Raw genomic sequence first — 25618 nt, forward strand, 5'->3', positions numbered from 1 at the left:
ATTGAGTAAAATATTTTCATTCAAATGAAGAAAGTACAAGAATTTTAAGAGTTCAGCTTAACAAATGTTTATACATATTATATACTCATGTAACCATCATTCAGGTAAAGACACAGATTTTTCTCACGCAAGAAGGTTTCTTCCTGCCCTTTCCTGTCAATACTCATCTCTTCCCCAGAGATAACCACTACTCTTACTCTTAATTATTTATTCAATGAGCCTTTATTGTGTTAACTGCTGTGCTGCCTGCTAGAAATGAACTGCCTCGAAGGAAATCACTGTGGAGAATCTAGATCTATAAGCAAGAGATTTCAGTATTGTGCGCTAGGAGCTATGATCCAGATAAGATGAGAGTTACCTGGGAATACCTAGAAAGAGCACTAAATACAGCTTAGACATTCGGTAAGGCATCCCAGTGGAAGGGTCAACTACACCAGAGGTGAAAGCCAGGGAGGAATTAGCCAGGGAGAGGAACTACAGAGGAAGCCCTTCTACTGAATCCTAGAGGCCTGAAATCGAATGGCTTGGGACTCAGAAGGACTGTATCTTAAAATACTAGTTGTAGAGACAGAAAATGAACTGCAATGATAGAGACCAGGCCACGTAAGAATTTGGGCTTTGTCCCGAGTTTGTGGCAAATATGGTATGAGCAGATTTGAATTGCAGCAAGTTCACTGGCTGTGACTTAGAGATTGAATTGAAAAGAGCAAGAATGGATTTAGGGGATTCAATCTTGAATTAAAGAAAGGGGATTGTCTCCGTATTCTAAGTGACACTAGAACCAGAAACAGGAATTGTAATAACTACATTTAACATTATAGCCCACATTAACCAAACCATTAACTTCAGGCACTGCCACGTGCTTTCATTACCTACCATTTGTGGATCCTCAACATAGCAACAGGAGCAGATATTACCAACTCCATTTTATTGATGACAAAATTGAGGCACACAGCTGAGCAACATGTCTAAAATCACACTGTGAGTGATGGAGCCAAGGTTCAAACTCAGAAAATCTAACGGTAGGACTTGCCTTCTTAACTACTCTGAACAGAACTTCTCTGTTAACACATTTAATTCAGCATTGGCAAGTGTCTTCAGTTCACATGCGCTGTGAGCTGAGGGGACTTTTCTCTCTGGGGAGAATACTGTTGAATTTTCTCTTCTTTAGCTTGTACTCCCTTCCTCACTCCCCTACATATAAAATGGTTTTTACTATGAGCTAAGGTGTTTACAATCATAAAACTCTCTTGCAATTTTTTGATTGCTCGGCTAATAATTAGCTTGATGACCTAAGCATATAATTAAAGAGTTCTCGTTTTCTTTACAACAAACAAACAAAACAAAATAAACCTGGTTTTTATTCTATGTTCTAATGGCCATCTGAATCCAGTGCACACTCCCTAACCCAGTACCTCAGATCCTCCGAAATCCTGAGGCAGTCTATGGCTACACTCATTTTTTCTCACTCCAAATCTCGATATATCATAAGTCAAACTCCACCTGAAATTCTTGCTTTTCCTCGTGCCGCCCTGTTCTCTCACACTTGCTTTTGTTGCCATCTTGAATGCTCTCTGCCTCTCTGATGAAATCCAAGGCACTGTTCAGGGCCCCGCTCTGGGAATCATCTTTAACCCCTCATACCTTTTCCTTAGACTCCATTTAGGCTTCCGCCTCTACTAAACCATTGTATTTCCATAGCATTGTACTTCGTTTATACCTTTATAGCACGCAGTGAGAATTCTATTTGGTGCCCCTTCAAGGAAATTAGGAAGGACTGCTTGCCTGCTAAAGTGATCTCACCATCTGGCTCCTATTGCCCAAAGTTTTACAATTAAAACCAGAAGCAGATTTGCCACGAAGCTAACAAAGTTTCAGCTTCAATGCCCCTCATTTGAACAGGCCCCTGTGAGTGCTGGGAGTTGAGGAATGTTCTAGTGGAGAATGGAGGCAGGTTGCTTTCAAGAAGCATGTATATTTAATCACATTTGTAAATTTTCTAGAGATCTAAAAATAAAAACACGCATGACTCTCTCAGGTCTTCAATATTTTGTTGGCATTCTTTTCTTATTCTAAAGCCACGATCACTTTCATACCTGATTTTGCATTTATAATTTTATATTATTTTTCTTAGCCCCACAAATTATACAAGCTTCAGGTTTCCCCAAATCTAGATCCATCCCTAATTATCACATTATTTCCCTCACTTAAGTCAGAGCAATGCCTTATCCTTAAGTGGAACTATGTGAGAAGACTTCCTTGTTTTGACATTTTCTTTTGAACAATTTCTATAATGGAAACTGTGTGCATTTCAATTTTATTTAAAATAAGTCAACATATTAATATCTATTGTATATAACTATTTTTGTGTATAAATATTTCTAGAACAACCATCTTTTCAAAAAGCTATATTACTTTGTTACTGTATATTCTAAATAAATAACTAGTACATTTCCTATTATGCATGTCTTTTTGACAATATCTATTTTGGATGTCTCAAATTTTTTTGAAGTATTGGATGAATTCATTGCAGAATGCAGTAAGCATAAAGTTAACATGGGTTAAGAATTAAATAGTTATTCATTTCTTCTGCAATAGTATCTCAAACTTCTTTCATTTTAATAGTGGCAATATGATAATAAATGAAGATATTTTCAAGAATGATTCCATCAATAGCCACTCTAACACAGTGATTAAGTAGAAAACCGTAGTCTGAAGTTACTAAATGATAATTTGATTCCCTTCAAAATAGATATTCATCTTGGTTGGCTACTCTAGTAGAATTTTGTTTAAGACTCTATGACTTGCATTAGAAGGCAGATGTGACTTAGTCTAGCTTTAAATTCTTGTTAATATAGTACACAAAGAAAGAACAACTAGTCAAAGAACCAAAATGTATATGTCTTAATCCTGAAAGTGCTATCACTTCAAAGTGAATTACAGCACTCTATGGAAAAAGGCTTGCATTGTTATTTAAGTTCATCCATTCATTTCAACAGGATTAAAATAAATGATGCACTTACCTTACATAGCACTGAAATTCCTGGTGATGAAAGGAAAGGGTGAACTTCAAAGGTGCAATGTGCAAGATTTAAGATTTGATGGAGGGATTTACTTCTCAAATTGTCATTGCCATTGATTGGATTTACTAATCAATGAGCAAGAATTGACTGAAATGAGAAGTTGTGCCTAAAACTGGTAAATCTATATTTAATATTTTACTTTTGCCTTTTGAAAGACAGGGCGATTTTGATCAGTGGCTGAGATAACAGTATGTATGAACCTCCAAAACTTATATCCTGGATCCTTACCTAAAATCACTTCAAAAAGCACATCTAAAGTTTTTGAAATCTATTTATTTGGAAGTGTTTTTCTAAAACAATGTTTTATAGTTCTAGATTTTAATAATGCCTAGATTCTTTTAGCCTTGTGACTTCATTTTTGTATTTCTACATTTTTATAGCCTTTGACATAAATTTCTGCTTTTGTTTATTTTTATTGTCTGAACTATTTTTTCTAATAGTATGATTTTTGAGGACATCAAACAATCTTAATCATTGAAATTTTATATTATACAACAATGTATGATCAATAGATGAAATTAATCAAAACTACTGTCTGTATTATGCAGGTTTAGTGATGAGTTGCAGTGGTTTTACACTTTTCCAATAATTATTTTAAGCTAATTCTCTTCTTTTTAGAAAATACATACATGATTACCAATCATATTACTTTGAGGTTGCATTGATCATACCTTATGGCAGCCATGATAGCAAAACCATTCTTTAAAAACATTTTATTTTACCGAGTTTCTGTTTGGTGTGGTGAAAATTGTTTGGAAATACAGTAGTGATGGTTGTACAACACTGTGAATGTAATTAATGCCAGGGATTTGGACATTTAATAATGGTTAAAATGGCATATTTTATGCTATATATTTTTTAGTACAATAAAACTAAAAACCTTCAGAGAAAAATTAAGTTCTGTGTATTTTGCAATCAAAATAGCATTTAGAAACATTAGGTTTGGGACAAAAGATTGCCACTCTATCACAACAGGCTCGTGTTGATGATTCAAGGTCTTCATCTGAAATTTTAGAAAAGAAAGAGTTTGTAAGTTGCTCTCATTGAGAACTTTTTACCAAGTTCACCATGATTGAATATGACTTTTGGAGTCCTCTGAGTGACTGACTCTGTGGCATTTTCAGTAGATAATGTTTTGTAATTTTTCCATCTGATTTGATCAACAAGGGGTTTTTAAGAGTATCCCTCTCCAATACGGAGGTTGGGGTGGTTGGCAACTTGATCCTCTTATTGCTGTTGGCCACCCTCCCCCTCGCAGGAATCCCCAACTGTCCACCGCAGCCAAGTGCTGCTTAGAGGCATGTGCGGAGGCCAGGAGTGTGACTCCCACATCCTCTTAAAATTCTGTCTTTCTGTTAGGACTAGTCATCCCAGTCCTCAAAACCATCCCTGAGAAATGGGAAGGGGAAAGCTCAGGGTGAGAGAAGTGGGATATTTCAAAATTTTGCCAAAAACAGCAAGACCGGAAAATCCTTGGCAAAACAGAAGAACTGGCTACTTTAACACCTTTCTCATTCCTGAGATCCCCTGTTAACTGCGGTGCTACTGTCCCCAAAGGTTCTGTTTTTGCAGGTGGAAAATCAGTTGGAGCAGTAGCACCTTCTCTCCAACTCAAACATACTTTTCCAGGCCCTCTGTGGAGCAGCTTGCTCCAGTGAGCACAGCCTTCAGCTATCAAATCCCAGAAGACCCATTAGACCTTAACGAAACGACAGCCTGTAAATTTCCTTGGAGTGAAGAATTAGGTTGAGCTGTTAACCTTCCCCATGCAAAGGACAACAAAGAAATTCTAGTAAGAGGTAAAATGACAGAAACTCAATTTACTGTTTTACTATTTAAATTCTCATCCCTTGCTTATGGAAAAAAATGGCGTCCGCTTTCACAGCCATTTTCCTTTGGCAGTTGGCATAGGAGTGCATCAGCCTTTGCTTCTCTGCCACTTATTATCCCATTCTCGCTTGCTGCCTACTCCACTCAAGCACCTTATATAAAGTGATACTGCTTAAGCTGAAGTGCTAAAATCGGCCTGCCCTAAATGGGATATGAAAATGTGGGAATATTAGTCCTTAAACAGTAGGCTAGAATTTCTTTCATCCATCTATCCCTAAGGCAAACTGGGTTTTAAAGCCAAAATCACAGGTTGCCTTTTGCTTTGTAAATCAGCAGTTGGATGTGTGATTGGGATTTTTTTTTTAAATGTCAAAATGACTCTTGGGTGTTGATCTGGCAAGTGGAAATAACATAGAAAGGCTGTATAAGTAGTTTTAGAATGGCAGTTAAAATCTCATAATCTGACTTTAACAATTGATTTTGCTCCAAATTTCCATATTGGCATTATTCAGCTTTTGGCTGAAGATCTGGAAATGGAACTTTTCCCAGTGAAACTTGGACTAAACCTAATATTGGACTTATCGTGTTCATAGTTTGGGTAGGTAAATTTTATACATCTAATTTGCAGACCAGCTTATAGAAACAGGAGATGAAAAGACCATTTCATTTATTCCCCTGGTGGGGTGGAACATTTTCTCCCAATATGTTTTCCAATTTACTTTTGAAATTTATGGGGCTTAAGAAAAGTACCATTCCATTATCTAATAGTTCTTGCTAATAGGCAGTTTCCTTAAATACCCAGCCTCAATTTTCCATTGCTCATCTGACTTCAAATCTTCACCATTTTCCAATCTTATGGGTTTTATAACTTAATGTTTGCTAAATCCTTAGTTAATAGCCATCCTCAAGATTGTGATTTTTAAAAAAAATGTGTAGTAAGTGATTTTCCTCCCTTAGAAATTCTATGAACTACTGATTGAATGTGCTAAACATTTATGCTCAATTTCTAAAAGAGTAAAAACTATTCACAGACTATTGCTCTGGATAGCAAGAGATGAACCCATTTCTTTTGCCTTGGTAAGAGAATTGTTTTGCTTAGTTTGATGCTATCAAAGTATCTCTAAGAAAGAATAACATGTGAATTGATCATGTTTGTGGTTGTTTTCTAAGGTGGAGCCAAGAATGGTACATATGGAAGGACATAATACATTTAACAGAACTGGAAAGCAGCAATTTCTTTCAATCACTAGTAACCTGCAGGGTGTTTTAATCATTGACCTACCAGCAAAAGGCTGCATCTTCCATTACCAGTTCACTGATATATTTGGACCTTTTAGTCCACTCACATTTCAGCATTTTTTTCTTAAGATTTTATTTATTTATTTGACAGAGAGAGCGAGAGAGCGAGAGAGCGAGAGAGCTCAAGTAGGGGGAGCTGCAGGCAGAGGGAGAGGGAGAAGCAGGCTCCCCGCTGAGCAGGGAGTCTGCCATGAGGCTCGATTCCAGGACCCTAGGATCATGTCCTGAGCTGAAGGCAGACACTTAACTGACTGAGCCACCCAGGCGCCCCACATTTCAACTTTTATATTAGATATTGAAAATCTGTCTTTACTAGACTTGTCAATTTGGCTGCTGTAAGGATAACAATTGTGAATATTTTCTGCATGTTCCTCTTTATAATTAATTTCAGCTATTTGGTAATAAGAGCTAAAATATATTGACTGCTTACTATGGACCAAGTGTTATTTGAAGTGCTTTGTCTTTATTTATGTAGTCTTGACAGAAATCTTATTTGTTAGGTGTATTTATTACCCCCATTTCACAGGTGAAGGAATGAGATACCGATTAATTCATTTGCCTAAGCTTTCCGCACTACAATGAGGCAAAACCAGAATTAGTCCCCATGTATTCAGTCTCCAGAACGTATGCTTTTAACCACAACTCTACAATGGTCAAAATGTGAATATTTCTACTATTAAACAATACTTCACAACGGCATTTATGGAGTATTCTTGCCCAAAGTATTAAATCTAAATTCGATTAAGCTTTTAGATGCAATTTCCAATTTACAGGAAATACGATAGTGTTAAGGAACCCACAGTAATGCTGTCAGTGAAATCCAGACTATGGGAAATTGGTGGATAGTACAAAGAATCTACTTTCTTCAACAAATAAAATTGCAAGGAAGAGAGTGTATGCATGTTAAAGGAGTAGAAATCTGTAGATTAAAAAAGACTTAAGAATCTACTCCCATGTTCATTGCAGCATTGTTCACAATAGCCAAGAGGTGGAAAGTACCTAAATGTCCATCACTAGATGAGTGGATAGAGAAAATGTGATATATGCATACAATTAAATATTATTCAGCCTTACAAAAGATGGTAGGAGATTCTGCCATTTGTGACAACATAAGTGAATGTGGAGAACATTATGATAAGTGAAATAAGCCAGGCACAGAAGGACAAATACTATACAATACCACTTATATGAGGAATCTGAAGTAGTTAAACTCATAGAAGTAGAGAGTAGATTGGTGGTTTCCAGAGCTGGGGAGGAGAAGAAACAAGGTGGTATTAATCAAAAGGTACATCGTTCCAGTTACACAAGATGAATAAGTTGTAGGGATCTGCATGGCATAGAGACTGTAATTAACAGTGCTGTGTTGTATACTTAAGAATCTTTTGAGAGTAGATCTTATGTTAAAGGTTCTTATTAGAAAAAAATAAAATAAAATAAACCAGGCAGGAGGAAACTGTTGGAGGTAATAGATATGTTCATGACATCGATTGTGGTGATGGTTTCACAAATGTATACTTACCTCCAAACTCATAAAGTTATATACTTTAAATACTTACAGCTTTTTGTATGTCAACCATACCTCAATAAAGTGGTTTAAAAAAAAGTAGGAGATTTAGTAAATTGAAGCCACTAGTAATATATTTTAAAAAGAGAGAGACTTAAACATATATCAAACAGTAACTATGCAGGGAATTTTATTTGGATCCTTATACAAGAAAAAAAATTAATAAAGACATTAATTAGACAATAAGAAATTTGATCTGGAGATTTGATGATATTAACAAATCATTGTAAAATTTTTGAAATGTAATTGTAATGTAAGTTTAAAAAAGGAATCTTCATCTTCATTTTATATATATATTTGAAATGAACATTTCAAATATTCATTTATATTTATATATGTATTCATTTCAAAAATATGTATTCATGTATATGAAATATTTAAGAATAAAATTATATATGATATCCAAGATTTCTTTCAAAATAATATTGGATGGGACAAGGGGGTAGAAGTAGAGAAGATAAGAGATTGGCCATGGATTGAAACCAGTGGACATTATGTGATAGGGATATGCAGGTTTATTCTATTTTTGGCTTCTTCTGTATATTTGAAATTTTTAAAAATTAAAAGAAAAAACAGAAAAAGGATAATTAATGACAATCTTTTCATTTTCAAAAACTGTGTGATTTATAACAATTTATGAAATTAATTACTATGTAAGAGTGAGCCAAAAGGTTTCAGATGCTTATGGTTTTATGTTATGAGCTGTCATTTTCAGATTTGAATCAGCTTATGTTTTCTTTCATGAAGAACTCTGCAAGCATCATTGTGACTTTAAGGGACGATAGTGGGAAAATTTATTTTCAAAAGGAGTTGACAGCAAATAAAAAGATTGCCGAAATCCTTCAGAACAGAATATGATCAGATTTACTCTAAGTGGTACTCATTTACCAAAAGTGATTAAATTATAGTCAGGATGTACCCTGAAGTACCCACTTCAGTAGACAGCCGGGAATATATTTAGGAAATATAGAACACTGCAGTACCTCTGTGTTTTATCTCACACAAACTACTCTTATATTTTCATGATAGTAGAATACATGACCTGTGTTTTCATTGCATATTTCTTGGGGCTTAGAACATGAAACTTGTTGCAAAGAAAGATCATATTTTTCTTAAGAAAAATTGATCAAAGTTTGTTAAAGAAAAGGTACTATGTGCACTGTTAATTTTTTTCTGTAGATATTAGAAGATAAACATCCTAAGAAAGGTAATCCCTGATTTAAAAGAAAAACAAAAGGTAGTATAATCATAAAAGTTAGAAAGTGCCACATATGGGAATAACTTCAGGCACAACAGAAGTGCTAACTTTTGTTGGTAATGCCTGGCTGACTTCCTTCAAGCAAGCATAACTATATGCTTTGGGAAAACCATGCCCTACTGGTTATTAAATGTATTTTCCTTCAGGAATGGCAGAAATAACTGCTCTTAAAATTAACTATCAAAGTAAGCATTCCAAAATATATAATCTGTCAAAAATCATATTTTGGCCTTCAATACCCAGAAGGAAATCATTATGAATTTATCGAGCCAGAGCCATAAATATATATAACATCTGCCATATACTATGCTTATGAGAACTACTTCATCTGCTAGATTAAGGTTACATTTATTGTACTTGAGTATAGTTAAGCAGAATACTTCAAAACCTTATCTTACTGCAGTTTTACCTCTCTGCCGTAAATTACCAGCACTTGTAACAGAAGAAACTTGAGAGGTGTGCAACTCCTGATCCCCCTGTTTATCTCTGTTCTCTGTAACAGAAATATCAAGTTTACATTTTCATTCAACAGTCTGTGGGGGAGAGGAATCAGACAGATCGTGATGAAAGCATGTACCTGACAAAATGCCCTTCGTGCTGCAGGGCACAGCCTTGCCACTGCCAATAATGGTGGGGTGAGTTATACCACCAGATCAGTTCATGCCAGTTATTTCAACAGGTTTTGTACATTAATATATGATATGCTGGTTTTTAGATCACATGGCAAGATGCTAGTGAAATCCTTTTCCAGGAAATTGCTAAAGACCCTTAATTGGCTATAATATTTTAAGTCAAATATTCCACTTATTTTTTAGCTGCTCGTGGATAGGTAGAAACAGAAGTCTTTTTGCCAAAGATACTTGATTTCCAGGAAATTCAGTGTTTGCTGATTGTGTTTGGTGTCTAAAGGATTTTTTTAGCATGATTTTTAAAGCAAATATTTTATTGACAATGTTCTGGGCACTGTTTTATGTGGTTTATTTACCTTAGCGAGATAAGGTAAATTATTATGAACTTTTGTTATTTGCTTTGGACACAAGGATACTTTTCTACCAATTGTGACTCATTTTTTTCCCTCAAGAAAAGGATGGTTTAAAGTTAAAAATAATTATTAATTTATATTATCACAATTAAGATTTCCGAGAAAATAATCTTCTGTTATCTATACTTATCTGTGAATGAACAGTTAGTGGTTACATTATGCAATTAAAATGTTTGTGATTATTTGATTTATCCCTCCATGTCACCTGTAAAATTACAAAAAAATGAAAGGATGAAACAATTGGATGAAGATTTCTTTCTGACCTTAAAGTAGTTTCAAAACGAGGATGTATTATGAACTGAATGATGGGGGATGCTATCATTGCCTGTATCATTTTACACAAAGTTCTGATTTTATGTCCCTGTCATAAATACTAAAAACTGGAAAAAACAATGATTTGTCACTTTCTAGTTTTTCTCAATTCATAAGTTCCCCTTGAAAAGCTGATTCCACTTGAAATGTTTCTGCACATACCAAACAAATATTTTGTTTCACAATCAACCATTTGCTTATCCCAGAGTGACCATTATTTCCTTCCTGGTTTACAACTTTTCCAGCTGTGTAACTCTTATTAGCACCCATTTTCACTCTAAAATCATCTTGATTAGAAAATAATTCTTATGGTCAATCGAATCCACACCTGTATACATAACTAGTTCAAAAATTCTAGTTGACTTTAGAATCCTGCTCTGTATGAAATGAATCTTATGCAGTTACAATCTGAGTTGTGAATTGTGATGGGGTGCAGGATATGCTCCCCCAAAATATGGCAACTTGTACACTGATTATTTTATTTAAAAAATTTATTTATTTGACAGAGACACAGCGCGAGAGAGGGAACACAAGCAGGGGAAGTGGGAGAGGGAGAAGCAGGCTTCCTGCTGAGCAGGGAGCCCGATGTGGGACTCGATCCCAGGACCCTGAGATCATGACCTGAGCTGAAGGCAGACGCTTAATGACTGAGCCACCCAGGCACCCCAACACACTGCTTATTTTAAGTTGAAGAAGTTTGAGAAAACAAGCAGAAGCAAGAAGGTCACTCTGGGACCTTTCTCCCACCTTCTCCCTGAAATAGGTTAGAAAACCCTCATGTGAGAAATGCCCTCCCTATTCCAGGAGGAAAGAAACATCCTTAGGAAGACAAAAGGATGCCTAGGACAATCCTAACAAACTTTCCTTGCTAAGTTTGCCCCAGTTTATTGCACTTACTTCATACTCCTTCATCTATCATATTTCTCCATGACTGTCCATCCTTCATCAAACCCAGCATAGAAATAACTCGTTTGTTTCTTTGGGTCTTCATTTCCTTAAAAGGGCTCCATGTCAGGTAAAACTTATATTAAATACATTTGTATGCTTTTCTTCTGTCAGTTTGTATTTGTCAGGTTAATTTTCAGTCCCAGCAAGGGGCCCTAAGAAGGTTGAGGAAAACTTTTTCCTCTCCTTCATTTGTATTGCGTTTTCTATGAATATCAAGGATAAAACAAGAAATGCTGAAAATTTAAAGGGCTTTAAATAAAGTATGACTTTAAAGAAATCAGATTATAAAATGTGAATCAGAAATTAATACATTAAACATTCATGTTTTATTAATTTTGGAAAAAAGTAGAATATAATGAGTTGTAAAAAATATAGTTGAGCAATAATATATTGATATACACAGGAATTTCTCAAAAATGAAAGTACATTAGACTGACAAAAATTTCAACAAATATTTGTCTGTAGCAGTCTGTTCAGCAATGTCATATATGTAAAATACTAAAAATAGATAGAATTCAAAGTATTACAATGTATTTTTTATGTAAATTATATTGGAAAGTTAACATTATGCATATATATATTTTTAAATAGGTCAAGTACAACACCTTAATTAATCAATGGGGAAATCAGCTTATGACATTTAGATTCACCCATGACCTCCTGTAAAATAGAAATTGTTTCCTGTGCACTTTTTAAGGACATTGGACTGCCATCAATTATCTGGGGAAATGGAAAAACTTGAACTGATACTTTAAAGGATAAAGAGCCTTTTAGACACCTCTAAAGTGTGTCTTAGTAAACCATGCAGACTGATGCTATAGTATCCTGAGTGTAACTTGCAGAATGAAATATGGATAATAATTAGGTAAAATGTTATTTTGAGATTTTTATTCCCAAATGGTTTATTGCTTTCATAATCTAAATTCCAGTGCTCTTGTAGGTCCAATTAAGATGCTTAATTGACGAATTCCAAGTAAGCAGACTGCCTTGGCAACCAGAGGGGGCTTGTAATGATAATTCTGAATTGGACAGAAAGAATATTCACAAATGTTAGCAGAGGAACATATATTTAAAAATGTGACATGTATTTTCTAAGCCTAAAGAAAATCAAGCCTGAGAATCAGGGGTTCTGTGGTAACCTAGAGTGCCCTTGTTTTCTTTTTTCAGGTTTATTTTTTTTTAATTGAAGTATACTTGACACGTATGTTACATTAGTTTCAGGTGTACAACATGGTGATTCGACAAGTTTACATATTATATTACATTCACCACAAGTGTAGCTACCATGTGTCACCATATAATGCTATTACAATATTTTCAGGTCTAAGTTTAAACTTTGAAGGTCCTTCATTCTTTCCTCCACAATGTCTTCATTCTTAAGTAATGGATAAAAATAAAGGTAGAGGTAGCAAATTTTAATTCATAACATTATTTTCTGTTTTTTGTCAGTAACTCTCCTTGAAATGCAGGGTGAGGCAAGCCATTCTATGACTACAAGGCACTCCTTCCAAAGTAATCTATTAGAATAACCAATGCTTTAGTTTGACTGAGAGCTCTAAAGAGAGAATTGCATACACCTATTTGATTTTGACATGTGCATTAGCACCCAAGTATACAAGGCTTTGTGTTGAACCAACCCATTGTCACAATGCTCTTCAACTGTTTTATGTAGGGACTTTTATTATTTTACATGTCCTCTGTCATATACATGTGGAGGCAGGTGTTCTCTGTCCTGTGGCTGAATAACACACAAAACATGGCGGAAAGGGAATTACTTGTGTAGTATTTACATTTCTCTGATAAATTGTGTGACTATAACTGTTGTGTCTTTAACATTTCTCTGTTACGAATTATATTTACGTCTTATTGGAGTGTCATTCCAAAAAAAACAAGAAAAAAGGGTAATAACTAATAGAGTATCACTCATCTTTATAAAAGTTTAGGACTTTATCCATGACATATAATTTATCCATAAGTTATATAAGTATATATAAATATATATACAAACACACACACACGTATAAATGAATAAGAGTAGAATAGAATATAGGGTCCAAAGGTATTTTGTAATATCTTTTAGATATATTTGACCATGGGTTTGTCCAGCTATATGATGAGAAACAAATGGAAAGCTAAAATTGGATATAGTCATTTTCTACTTCTATCTGAAAATGATTATCTTATTAATGTTTTCTTTTTGTGAATAATAAGTAATTGTGAATAATTATATCCTTGCCCCTACTGCCCTGCTCTCCTTGTTTGAAACTATCCCTTCTGTGTTTGAAAGTCATTTGTTTTTCCATCTATTGACATTTTAACCCAGTACTCAGACGAACTTCTGTAATTTCCATACACTGATTTTCTCTGGAAGTAGTTCCAGTAGTGCTAATGTTCCTCTCACTGACCAGCAAGTATTAGTGGTCCTTAGTCACCATGCAGAAACAACCTCTGCCATATATCCTGCATATAAAACTAGTGTCCTAGCTCATGGAAGAAGGCAACACTAAAAGTACGTTTGTGTTTTTAGAGGGCTGCCTGTTGGTCAAATCTCCCTGATTATTGCTTGTTGCTAGATTCATTTGTCTTCTGATTTAGCATGATCATATGTCTGAATTAAACAAATACTGCTCATGTTCAAATATTTTATAGTTGTCAAGAAGTTAAAATACATTGAATTAAATCACTTCTTATTCAGTTTACCTCTTGAGGGACAAAAGCTAGAGGAAAAATTATCATGTTTTTGAAGCCAGTTTATGCAAGTCTTTTTGCTTAATTTACATGAGGAATTGACCCGTGGACTTTTCTTCCTACAGGTGACGTTTGTGTGTTTTTAAAATATATAACAGGAAAAAGAAGAATATACTTTAGCCACAATTCAAATAATTCCTGCCAGCCAAGTCACTCTATTTGACATAGATTTGCATCTTCTGTATACTCTGCTCCAGAGAGCTGGGACTAAATGTAGTTTTGCTTCCAACAGGTGCTATGAGAGAATTTTTCAAAATCAATGGGATTCAGCTTTCAAAATTTTAGTCTTTCTGTTTGCCTTTCTTGTTGAAAACCCATACCCTCAAAAGAAAAACCTTCCTTCAACCTCCTGACTTAAATTATTGGTATTTAGTTAATGACTGCTACTAGGCGTTACCAAGACTCCTAGGAACAAACTTGGTGAAATTGAATATAGAAAATTATGAAAAAGTAGAAAAAAATGAGTGTTAGGAACATGGTGTATAGCAAATAAGAACTTTTCACCCCAAAGAGATTACTTTAGTTTCTTGTTTAAGTGGTTTCGGTCCTGGAAAACTTGATCAGATAGAAATAAGATGGCTCTGTTTTCAATAAGAGTAAAGAATGCTTATTAAACATACTTTCTTTTGTATTAACTTGTGTGTTTAGCTTCCTTATTTCAGAGACAGCAAAATGTTACATTTTTCCATTTCAGCATAAGCTTTAGTCCACTGAAATATTTATTTGCCATCTGATAGGAATGGGAATACCTTCCAGGTGCTATCTCAATCAAGAGGGCATTGCTACAGGCAACCTTTGACTCTTATCACTATACTTTCCTGAAGATAAGACAAAGTATAAGCATCTGGGTTAGACAAATAGTGCTCATTTTGAAATAGTTCTCTTCATTCTACATCTGGCAGGCAGTAGAATTTGAATTGGCTTGTTTCTTATGCAATACTACAGTGCCAGGATTTACTGCTTTAATGGTCACACCAATACAAAATATGTAGGTGTCAATGTGGTGTGTGTGTGTGTGTGTGTGTGTGTGTATTGTGTTTGATAAGGAAATGTTGTTTACAGGATACTTCAATTGATATTTTATTGAGAATGTATGTGTAATTCTTTTACAGTAATGGCTATCTATATCTAAATTTTATTTTTATTTTATTTATTTTTTTGAAAACCCTTTTTATTTTCATCTTTTTACTTATATTTTTATTTAAGTATAATCAGCATAAGGATTATATTAGTTTTAGGTGCACAACATAATGATTTAATAATTCTGTACATTATTCAGTGCTGATCACAGTAAGTGTGCTCTTAATCCCCTTCACCTGTTTCACTTATCTCCTCCCCCTCCACCTCCCCTCTGGCAACCACCAGTTTGTTCTCTATATTTAAGAGTCTGTTTTTTGTTGTCTGTTTTCTTTGTTTATTTTCTTTCTTAGATTGCACATATGAGTGAAATTATATGGGATTTGTCTTTCTCTAACTGACTTATTTCACATAGCATTAAACCTTCTACATCCATCCATGTTGCTGCAAATGGCAAGATTTCATTCTTTTTTTATGGCTGAGGAATATTTCATTTTTACATACATACCACTTCTTCTTTATTGACTGTCTATTGATGGACACTTGGTTGCTTCCATATCTTGTCTATGGTGAATAATGCTGCAATAAACATATAAGTGCATATATCTTTTTGAATTAGTGTTTTCATTTTCTTTGGGTGGATACCCAGTAGCGGCATTACTGGATCATGTGGTAACCCTATTTTTAATTCTTTGAGGAACTTCTGTCCTGTTTTTCACAGTGGCTGCATGAGTTTGCATTCCCACCAATAGTTCAGGAGGGTTCCTTTTCTCCGCATCCTCACCGATACTTGTTATTTCTTGTCTTTATGATTTTAGCTATTCTGACAAGTGTGAGGTAATACCTCATTGAATTTTAGCATCTTTTCATGTGTTTGTTGGGCATCTGTATGTCTTATTGGAAAAATGTTTACTCATGTCCTTTGCCCATTTTTGAATTGGATAATTTGGTTTCTTTGGTGTTGAGTTATATAAGTTCTTTGTGTATTTTGGATATTAACCCCTTATTAGATGTATTGTTTGCAAATGTCTTCTTGTATTCAGTAGGCTGCCTTTTTGTTTTGTTGAATGTTTCCTTCACTGCGTAAAGTTTTTTTTATTTCAGTGTACTCTCAATAGTTTAATTTTGCTTTTGTTTTCCCTGCCAGAGGAGGCATATCTAGAAAAATATTTCTATTGCTGATGTCAAGAAATCACTACCAACGTCTCCTTCTAGGATTTTTATGGTTTCAGGTCTCACATTTAGTTCTTTAATTCATTTTGAGTTTATTTTTGTGCATGGTATAAGTAAGTGGTCCAGTTTCATTGTTTTGAATGTAGCTGTCTAGTTTTCCCACCACCATTTGTTGAAGAGACTGTCTTTTTCTCATGTATCTTCTTGCCTCTTTTGTTATAGATTAATTGACCATAAAAGCATGGGCTTGTTTCTGGGGTCTCTATTGTATTCCATTGATCAATATGTCTATTTTCTGTGTAATTATCATACTGTTTTGATGACTACAGCTTTGTAGGATATCTTGAAATGTGGGATTGTGGTACCTCCAGCTTGTTCTTCTTTCTCCAGATTGCTTTGGCTATTCGGGGACTTTTGTGGTTCTATACAAATTTTAAGATTATTTGTTCTAGTTCTGTTAAAAATGCTGTTGACATTTTGATAAGGATTGCATTGAATTTGTAGATTGCTCTGGGGAATATGGATATTTTAACAATATTGGTTCTCTCAATCCATGAACATAGTATGTCTTTCTATTTGTTTGTGTTATCTTCAATTTCTTTCAGTGTTTTATAGTTTTCAGAGCACAGGTCTTTCACCTCCTTGGTTAAATTTATTCCTAGATATTTTGTTCCTTTTTGTGCAATTGTAAGTGGAATTGTTCTCATAATTTCTCTTTCTGCTACTTCATTATTAGCATATAGAAATGCAACAGAATTCTGTATATTAATTTTGTACCTGTAACTTTTGATGGAGTCTTTATGGTTTTCTGTATAAAGTATCATGTTATCTGCAAATAGTGAAAGATTTACTTCTTTCTTATTGATTTGGATGCCTGTTATCTCCTTTGTTGTCTAATTGATGTGGCTAGGACTTCCCAAACTATGTTGAGTAAAAATGATGAGAATTGGTATCTTTGTCTTATTCCTGATCTTAGGAGAAAAGCTCTCAGTTTTTCACCATTGAGTATGATGTTAGCTGTAGGTTTTTCATATATGGCTATTATGTTGAGATATGTTTCCTCTAAACCTACTTTGTTGAGAGTTTTTATCATGAATGAATATTGTACTTTATCAAATGCTTTCTCTGCATCTATTGAGATCATTATGGTTTTTATCCTTTCTCTTGTTAATGTAATGTATCACATTGATTGATTTGTGAATATTGAACCACACTTGTGTCCCAGGAATAAATTCCACTTGATTGTGATGAATGATTTTTAAATGTATTGTTGGATTTGGTTTGCTAATATTTTATTGAGGATTTTTGCATCTGTGTTCATTAGAGAAGTTGGCTTGTAGTGGTTTATTGTTATTTTTATTGTGTTATGTCTTTATCAGGGTGATGCTGGCCTCATCGAATGAATTTGGAATCTTTCCTTTCTCTTCTACTTTTTAGAATATTTTGAGAAAAATAAGTATTCATTCTTTAAACATTTGGTAGCATTCACCTGTGAAGCCATCTGGTCCCGGACTTTTGTTTGTTGGGAGTTTTTTATTTTTATTTTTATTTTTTATTTTTTTTAAAGATTTTTTTAATTTGAGACAGAGAGAGAGAGAAAGAGATCACAAGCAGGAGGAGAAGCAGAGGGAGAGGGAGAAGCAGACTCCCCATTGAGCAGGGAGCCCAATGTGGGACTCGATCCCAGGACCCTGAGATCATGTCCTGAGCTGAAGGCAGACGCTTAACTGACTGAGCCACCCGGGAGTCCCTGTTGGGAGTTTTTAAATTACTGATTTGATATCATTGATAGTGATTGGTCTATTAAAAATTTTCTATTTCTTCCTTATTCAGTTTTTGAAGGTTATATGTTCCTGGGAATTTACTAATTTCTTCTAGGTTGTCAAATTTTTCATAATATTCTCTTATAATTCTTCATATTTCTATGGTGTTGGTTGTTATTTTTTTCCCCTTAATTTCTGATTTCTCTCTCTCTGTCTCTGTCCTTCTCTCTCTCTCTTTATGAGTCTGTCTAAAGGTTTATCAATTTTGTTGATCATTTCAAAGAACCAGACCCTGGTTTCATTGATCTGTTCTGTTGTTTTTAGTATCTGTTTCATTTATGTCTGCTCTAATCTTTATTATTTCCTTTCTTCTGCTGGTTTTGGGCTTTGTTTGCTCTTACTTTTCCAGCTTCCTTATGTGTAAGGTTAAATTGTTTATTTGAGATTTTTCTTGCTTCTTCAGGTAGGTTTGTATTCCTATAATCTTCCCTCTCAGAAGGGACCTCTCAGAAATTGACCCATACATTGTTTGGTAGTGTGTTATTTCACCTCCACGTATTTGTGTTCTTTTCAGATTTTTTCTTGTGATTGATTTCTAGTTTCATACCACTGTGGTCAGAAAAGTATGATATGATTTCAATCTTTTTGAATTTGTTGAGACTTATTTTGTGGCCTATCATGTAATCTATTCATGAGAATATTTCATGTGCACTTGAAAAGAATGTGTATTCCACTGTGTTTGGATGGAATGTTCTGAATGTATCTGTTAGATCCATCTGACCCCATATGGCATTCATAGCCACTGTTACCTTGTTGATTTTCTGTCTGGATGATCTATTCATTGCTGTAAGTGGGATATTAAAGTTCCCTACTATTATTGTGTTACGATCAATTTTTTCCTTTATGTTCATTAATAATTGCTTTATATATTTGGGTGCTCCTATGTTGGGTGCATAAATATTTACAGTTGTGATATCTTCTTGTTGGATTGCTCCCTTTATCATTATAGGAGTCCTTCTTTGTCTCTTGTTACAGTCTTTGTTTTCAAGTCTATTTTGACCAATGTAAGTATTGTTACCCCAGCTTTCTTTTCACTTTCATTTGCATGATGAATGCTTTTCCCATCCCTTCCCTTTCAATCTGCATGTATCTTTAGGTCTAAAGTAAGTCTCTTATAGACAGCATATGGGTCTTGCTTTTTTATCCATTCAATCACCCTATGTCTTTTGATTGGAGCATTTGGTCAATTTATATTCAAAGTAATTACTGATAGGTGTGTATGTATTGCCATTTGTTATTTGTTTTATGATTGTTTTTATAGTTCTCCTCTGTTCCTTTCTTCTCTTCCTCTCTTGTAGTTTGATGGCTTTTTTTAGTGATACGCTTTGATCCCTTTCTCTTTATTTTTTGCATATCTATTACAAGTTTTTGATTTGTGGTTACCATTAGGTTTATATATAACATCCTATGCATATAGCAGTCTATATTAAGTTGGTATTTGCTTAAGTTTTAAAAGCACTAAATGTTTACCCCCCACACACATTTTATATATATGATATCATACTTTAGATCTATACTATTTGACATTTTAATTACTATATATCTCGGTGTGGGCATCCTTGGGTTGATTTTGTTGGAGGGCTCTCTGTGCCTCCTGGATCTGGATGTCTGTTTCCTTTCTGAAATTTGGGAAGTTTTCAGCTATTATTTCTTCAAATAAGTTTTCTTCTCCCTTTTCTTTCTCTTTTCCTTCTGTGATCACTGTAATGCAAATGTATTTACACTTGATTATGTCACCAAGTTCCCTTAACTTATTCTCATTTTTTATTATTCTTCTTTTTGTTTGCTGTTCAGCTTGGTTGCTTTTTATTACTCTGTTTTCCAGCTTGCTGATCCGTTCTTTTGCTCCCTCTTCTCTACTATTGTTTCCCTCGAGTGTATTTTTAATTTCAGTTATTCAGCTGGGATTGGTTCTTTTTTATATTTTCTATCTCTTTGTTGAAGGTTTCACTGAGATCCTCCACTCTTCTCATCAACCAGATGCCTTCCCTCATCCCATTTGCTGGAACTGTGGTTGCACTGAACTGTAGGGTGCTTTCCTTGCATCATCCCCTGAGACGCTTTTGTTGGTAGGCATGGTGTACAGTCAGACCAGATGTCTGCTCCCAGTCTATCTTTTGGGGTTGCAGTGACCCTAAACTACAGGGCTCTCTCTTTGTGCTACCCCCTGTGAGGTTTTTGATGGTGAATGGGGCCAGGAGTCAAATCAGATGTCTGCTCCCAGCCCACTGCTCCAGCTGAAGCGGAACTAGTGTCTCTGATAATCTGCCACTCTCCCCAAGGCAGGGGTCACTTTGGAGTGGTGCTGGTCACTATCAGGGTATCAGGAGAGCTACTTTGGAGGGACTCCTGATGAGTGGGGCAGGTTAGATGGGGTAAGTCAACAGGAGAATAAATGGGCAGAGCATGGGTGTTAGTAAGCCTAGATGGAGAATATTTTTTTTCTGGTTTCCAAAGATTTCATATTACCTAGGCTGGGGGTGGAGGGAGAGAAATGACACCTGCCAGCTCTTTTGTTCTTGGAGAAGTCTCCTAAAGATCCTTGCCCCTTCAGTGCACATTCTGAGATTAGTAAATAAATCTTCCCATATAGTGCAGGCACTTTTCCAACTGCTTCTTCTATGGGGGTTGTTTGTTATGTGGTCTCTTTAAGGGTGGGGACTCAGGTTCCGACTGCCCTCTGGCTTTTGCAGAGCTATGTCAGCTGATTTTTAAAGTACCCATATTAAGCTCCATTGATTGTAAAAACTGGTGAAGTTAAGCCTCACTGGTTTTCAAAAGCAAATGTTAGGGGGACCTGTCTCCCAGTGCAGGTCCCCCATGTCTGGGGTGCCTGGTGTGGAGTCTGTTCTTCTCCCTTTTCCATGCTTGTGGTGTCCCTGCCATTTGTGGTTACACTCCCTGGGAGTTTGATTTCTGACCACGTACCACCCCTCCTACCCTTTTAGTTGTGACCTCCTCTCTATCATTAACTGTGAGAAGTCTGTTCTTCCAGTCTTCAGGAAGTTTTCTGGTTTAGTTGTACTAATACAGCTGTTACATGGGTGATAGTATCTGTGGGAAGAGGAGAGCTTAGGCACCTCCTACTCTGCCATCTTCCCAGGCTTCCTTTCCTATATCTAAATTGTACATTGTAAAATAATTTTATGTTTGAATGAAAGTTAGGTGAAGAATAACAAGTAGATTCCCATTTAGAGCAAATTGTCTCTAAAACTTGCTTTTAGACAAAGCTGTGTTTTAATTTGCACTAAGGATCCTCTTAAAAACTATGACTTAATATCAGCAGATAAATTCCCACCCTTTGAATTGAATTACTAAATTCAGTACTTTGGGATCAGAAAAAAAAAAAGACAACAAAATACTAAATAATACCTTACATAATGTACAAATCAGTTACATGGGTATTTACTTTTCTGTTTTTAGAAAGAACTAAGTCTCTTATTTTTTGAAATTTCTTATAAAAAAAGAAATGCATATTAGCTTTTATTCAGGTCATTGTAAGGAAAATAAACAGCCTGACCTTAATAACTTTAACTCCTGTATTAACTTTGTACGTGCTCAAGAATTATAGGCACAGCTGAGTAAATTACAGGAAGAATAATTAGAAAAACAAGAATAACAGGTGACAGTTTGGTCAGGCTGCCAAAATCCTAGATTATTAATTTATTTATCTATCCTTTTCCATTTTACGGTTTTCCTCTTGATATTGGATACTGTGCTCATTCCCTATTGCTCATTTTAATGAATACTTAACCATATAAAATATTTGTTCATTTCAAGGGGATTCCCTCTGGTTTCAAAAAAGAATGCAGAAGCCATTTCAGAGCTTAATTAGGGAGATTTGGAACCTCTATGCTTGTTCAATCGATTTTATACAAGTAAAAGCATTTTAACTATTCCCTTTGTCTACACAATCATTTGCAACCCAGCAAAAATATTCCATTCCTTCCACAGTAAGCTTAACTAAGCAGGACAGTCAGTTGGAGTGAGGTCACACTGGAAAATGTTTTTAAAAGGGTTTTATAAACCCTTTAAAATTTTAAGTTAAGTTTTAATGAGCATTGCAGAAGAGTTAGATTCCCCGGGGGCAAATCAATTTTGAGTGTTACAGTGCCTGTTCCTTTTAGCCTGTGAAGTACCACCTTAACTGACTTCTCCCTGGTTATGTTGAGCCAGATATTTAAGATGAAAGAATGCAAATATACAGCCTGTGAATTTCTCCCTTACCAAGGGGTCACCAAATCCTTCAGCCATTTTATTTTTTCAAGCGGTGAGAGCGATGGAATGGGTAGAACAAAGTAGTTGGCTATTTCAGCACTAAGAGAAGTGTGAGGTTTAAGGTGGACCATGGAGGGTTTGAGAAACTGCATCAGGAAATGTTTAGTCTTTGTTGTTGTTGTTTTGTTGTTGTTGTTGTTTTCCTTTCCCTTGGGTCTAGATCAGCTCCTGGTATATAGTTAAATTTAAAATTCAGTCTGGGACCCAGTGTGGTTTAACGTGACTACTGAAGGATGAAGGAAAGCTGCCTAATGAAGTTCAGCGGCCATGTTTATTTTCATTTTTTTTCTTGCAGATGTGCTTTGTTCTCTGGATTTTTAGGGTCTCATAGTGTCGGATGTATAGGATTCTCCCCTACACAGTTGCACAATTGCTTCTTCATATATTACCTCAAATAAACTGACACCATGCATCCTCCTAAAAGGGCATTATGCTCCAGAGTGTACTTCTCTGGAACTATTTACTACATTCTTTTGTCTCCCTGAAGTAAGGAAATTATATATTAAAGATTAACTGAGCATATCATTTCCTCTCTCTAGGCTGCCATGAAGTAAGTCTACAGACTGCTGCTCAGTATTTTTGCAGCTTACCCCTCTGAAAGAAAAATTTTAAGGCTAGATGAATGCATGTTCTTCAGCCCATCTGTGAATAAATATTTAGCCTTCTACAAATGCTAAATAATGTACTGTATTGAGCCCTAGAATGTATTTCTAGAATGTGTTTTATTACTACATTTACCTGTTATCTTTTCAAATTTTTGTTTAAAGGTCATCTTCTCAGTGAGGCCTGCAGAACCATCCTATTGAAATTTGCAACATGTACCACAGCCCACTCTTTATTCTCCACCCTTACTCTAGTTTTTTTTTTCTCATGGGATTTCATAGCACCTAACACAGTGTATCTTTATTCTTATTAGTTCTGTCTTTTCCCCAGGGAAAAGACATAATGCATGCTGTCATGGGCCGGTAGTTTTGTCTGTTTTGTTCACTTACATATCCCAATTATCTAGAACAGAGCCTGGAACAAAAGGAGTGCCAAATAAATGTTACATTGTGTAAACATATTCAGTAAATATTATTATTAATAAAATATAGATTCTAGATACATAAATATAAATTGATAAAAACTGAGCTCATATATTATTATGCTCATTTTTTTCATAGCTGCATTTCACACATGATTTAAGATTTATACCAAACCTATGAGTAGCTGTTAGTCTCATTTCATTGAAGAGGAAACAGGGAGGTTGAATAACTTGTTTGAGGTCATGTGGTTCATAAGAGGTCAAGGTGGACGTTAGGCTCATTTGTATCTGACTCCAGTGTACATATTCTTTATATTTCCTACGAGATTTTATTTATCTTTGATATGTCTGAGAGAAGCCCTTGAATAATATATGTAATCATATTAGTTTCTTCTTGATTAGAAACTTGCTTTTTTTCTATCTGAATTTGCTTTGGATATTTCAGTTCTTCTATAAGAGAGTAAATAATCCCTGACTTTAGATAGCTCAGTTTCTTCTCAAAATGAGAGTCTAATCACTGACTAGAATTTAAAGCTGAATTTAAATCTGTTGGCTCCTTAGCATTTATTTGACTTTGACCTTTATATAATCCTTGGGCTTCTGGTGCTTCGTGACACTAAGGATGACTGGCATCTTATTCTTATACTTAGCTATTTTGTAAACATTTTGTAGCTGCTTCATAAGAAATTGCTTGCAAGTATAAGGAGCATAGACAACAAAAACCATAGCTAATTTAATGTAATTTTTCCTGGATGAATTATTTGAAATGTTTTTAGAGTGAGGATGTAATTTCTTTTAGAATTTCTGATTGGATTCATCCCCCAGTTTGGAAACACAAAAAAGAACATAAGCTATTTAAAATCTCATCACCAAGGGGGAGGGAAGGATTAAAAAGCTATTTTTTTTAAATGACTTTTTCAATACATTGTTACATTAAACAGGATAGATTAGATTGTACTGAGGTAACAACCTGAAAAATTGAAGTGGTTTACAGCAAAACTTATTTCTTCCCTCCATCCGTCCCTGGTTGGTTACTGTTCTGCTCTATTCTATTCATTCCAGGACTCAGGCGGATGGATCAGCCTCTAGCTAGAACAGTACCGCTGGTTGTTCCAGAGAGACAAAAGAAACCTGGCAACTCACATGCTGGTTCTTAAAACTTTTGCTCAGAAGTGGCACTTCATCAGCCTAAAGAAATCACACGTTCATGCCTGAATTCAACAAGGCAAGGAAGGAGCCACCTGCCTCACTTGATGACAATGGGGAAGGGGTGCATGATAGTTTTTAAGGGAGGTGAAGAGAGTAATAAACATTAATAAGATCTACTTAAAAGATCTTTTAAAATTTAGCGCACTGGCTTTTTAAAAAACTGTTTCTATCTCAGAATAACGTGAGAATGGTTTTCCTTGATTTTTGCTGTATCTTAAACATAGCTAGGCAAGACTATATTGTGCTATATACACACTTACATATCTCTAAGACAACCATGCTTTCCACTGATGGTCAAATTAGGTAAAAACAACATCTCCTACTACATTTTTTTGGAAGTAACTTTGTATTTACAATGAGAAATAGAGTCTTTGTTCTGAAAAATCACTTGTTTGGGTAACCCCACCCTTGGCTGGCTCTCCCAGTGTTCAATTTCACCTCACGTGTTTATGCATACACATTTGTTGTCATACCTTTGCCAAACGGGAATAACCTGTGTCAACCATATTAGCCAAACTGTAGTGCCTTTTACATAATGAGAATGCAGCTGGCCCAGTGGATTGATTCCACATACTCTGAATATATGGTTTGGAGAAGGCCAGAGGAGCTCTGATCAGGAAACTCGATTCCGATTAGAAAAGATGTATTAGAGTCCATAGTCCTGTGAAGAAAAATATTGTTTCATAAATATAGGCTTCATTAAGCACCTGTCTGCACAATTTACCGAGGTTATTCAAGTTTAAAGTAAGAATAGCAATGAGGGATTATGCATCAGTTTGAATATCAAAATTTATTTTGACTAAGGTCAGGACTACAGTACTGAAATGAAACATAAACCTCTTTCATGCACCTCTTACTACTGGAAATCTGAAGGTTGACTTCAATGTCCCTTTGGGTTTCCAAATCACTAAAAGGCTGATATTTTTCCTCTTTGACCAAAGAGACATTTA

This window comes from Callorhinus ursinus, unplaced genomic scaffold, assembly GCF_003265705.2.
Source record: "Callorhinus ursinus isolate GAN/ISIS: 27379988/994484 unplaced genomic scaffold, GSC_fseal_2.0 scaffold3, whole genome shotgun sequence".
In the NCBI taxonomy this organism is placed as follows: Eukaryota; Metazoa; Chordata; class Mammalia; order Carnivora; family Otariidae; genus Callorhinus; species Callorhinus ursinus.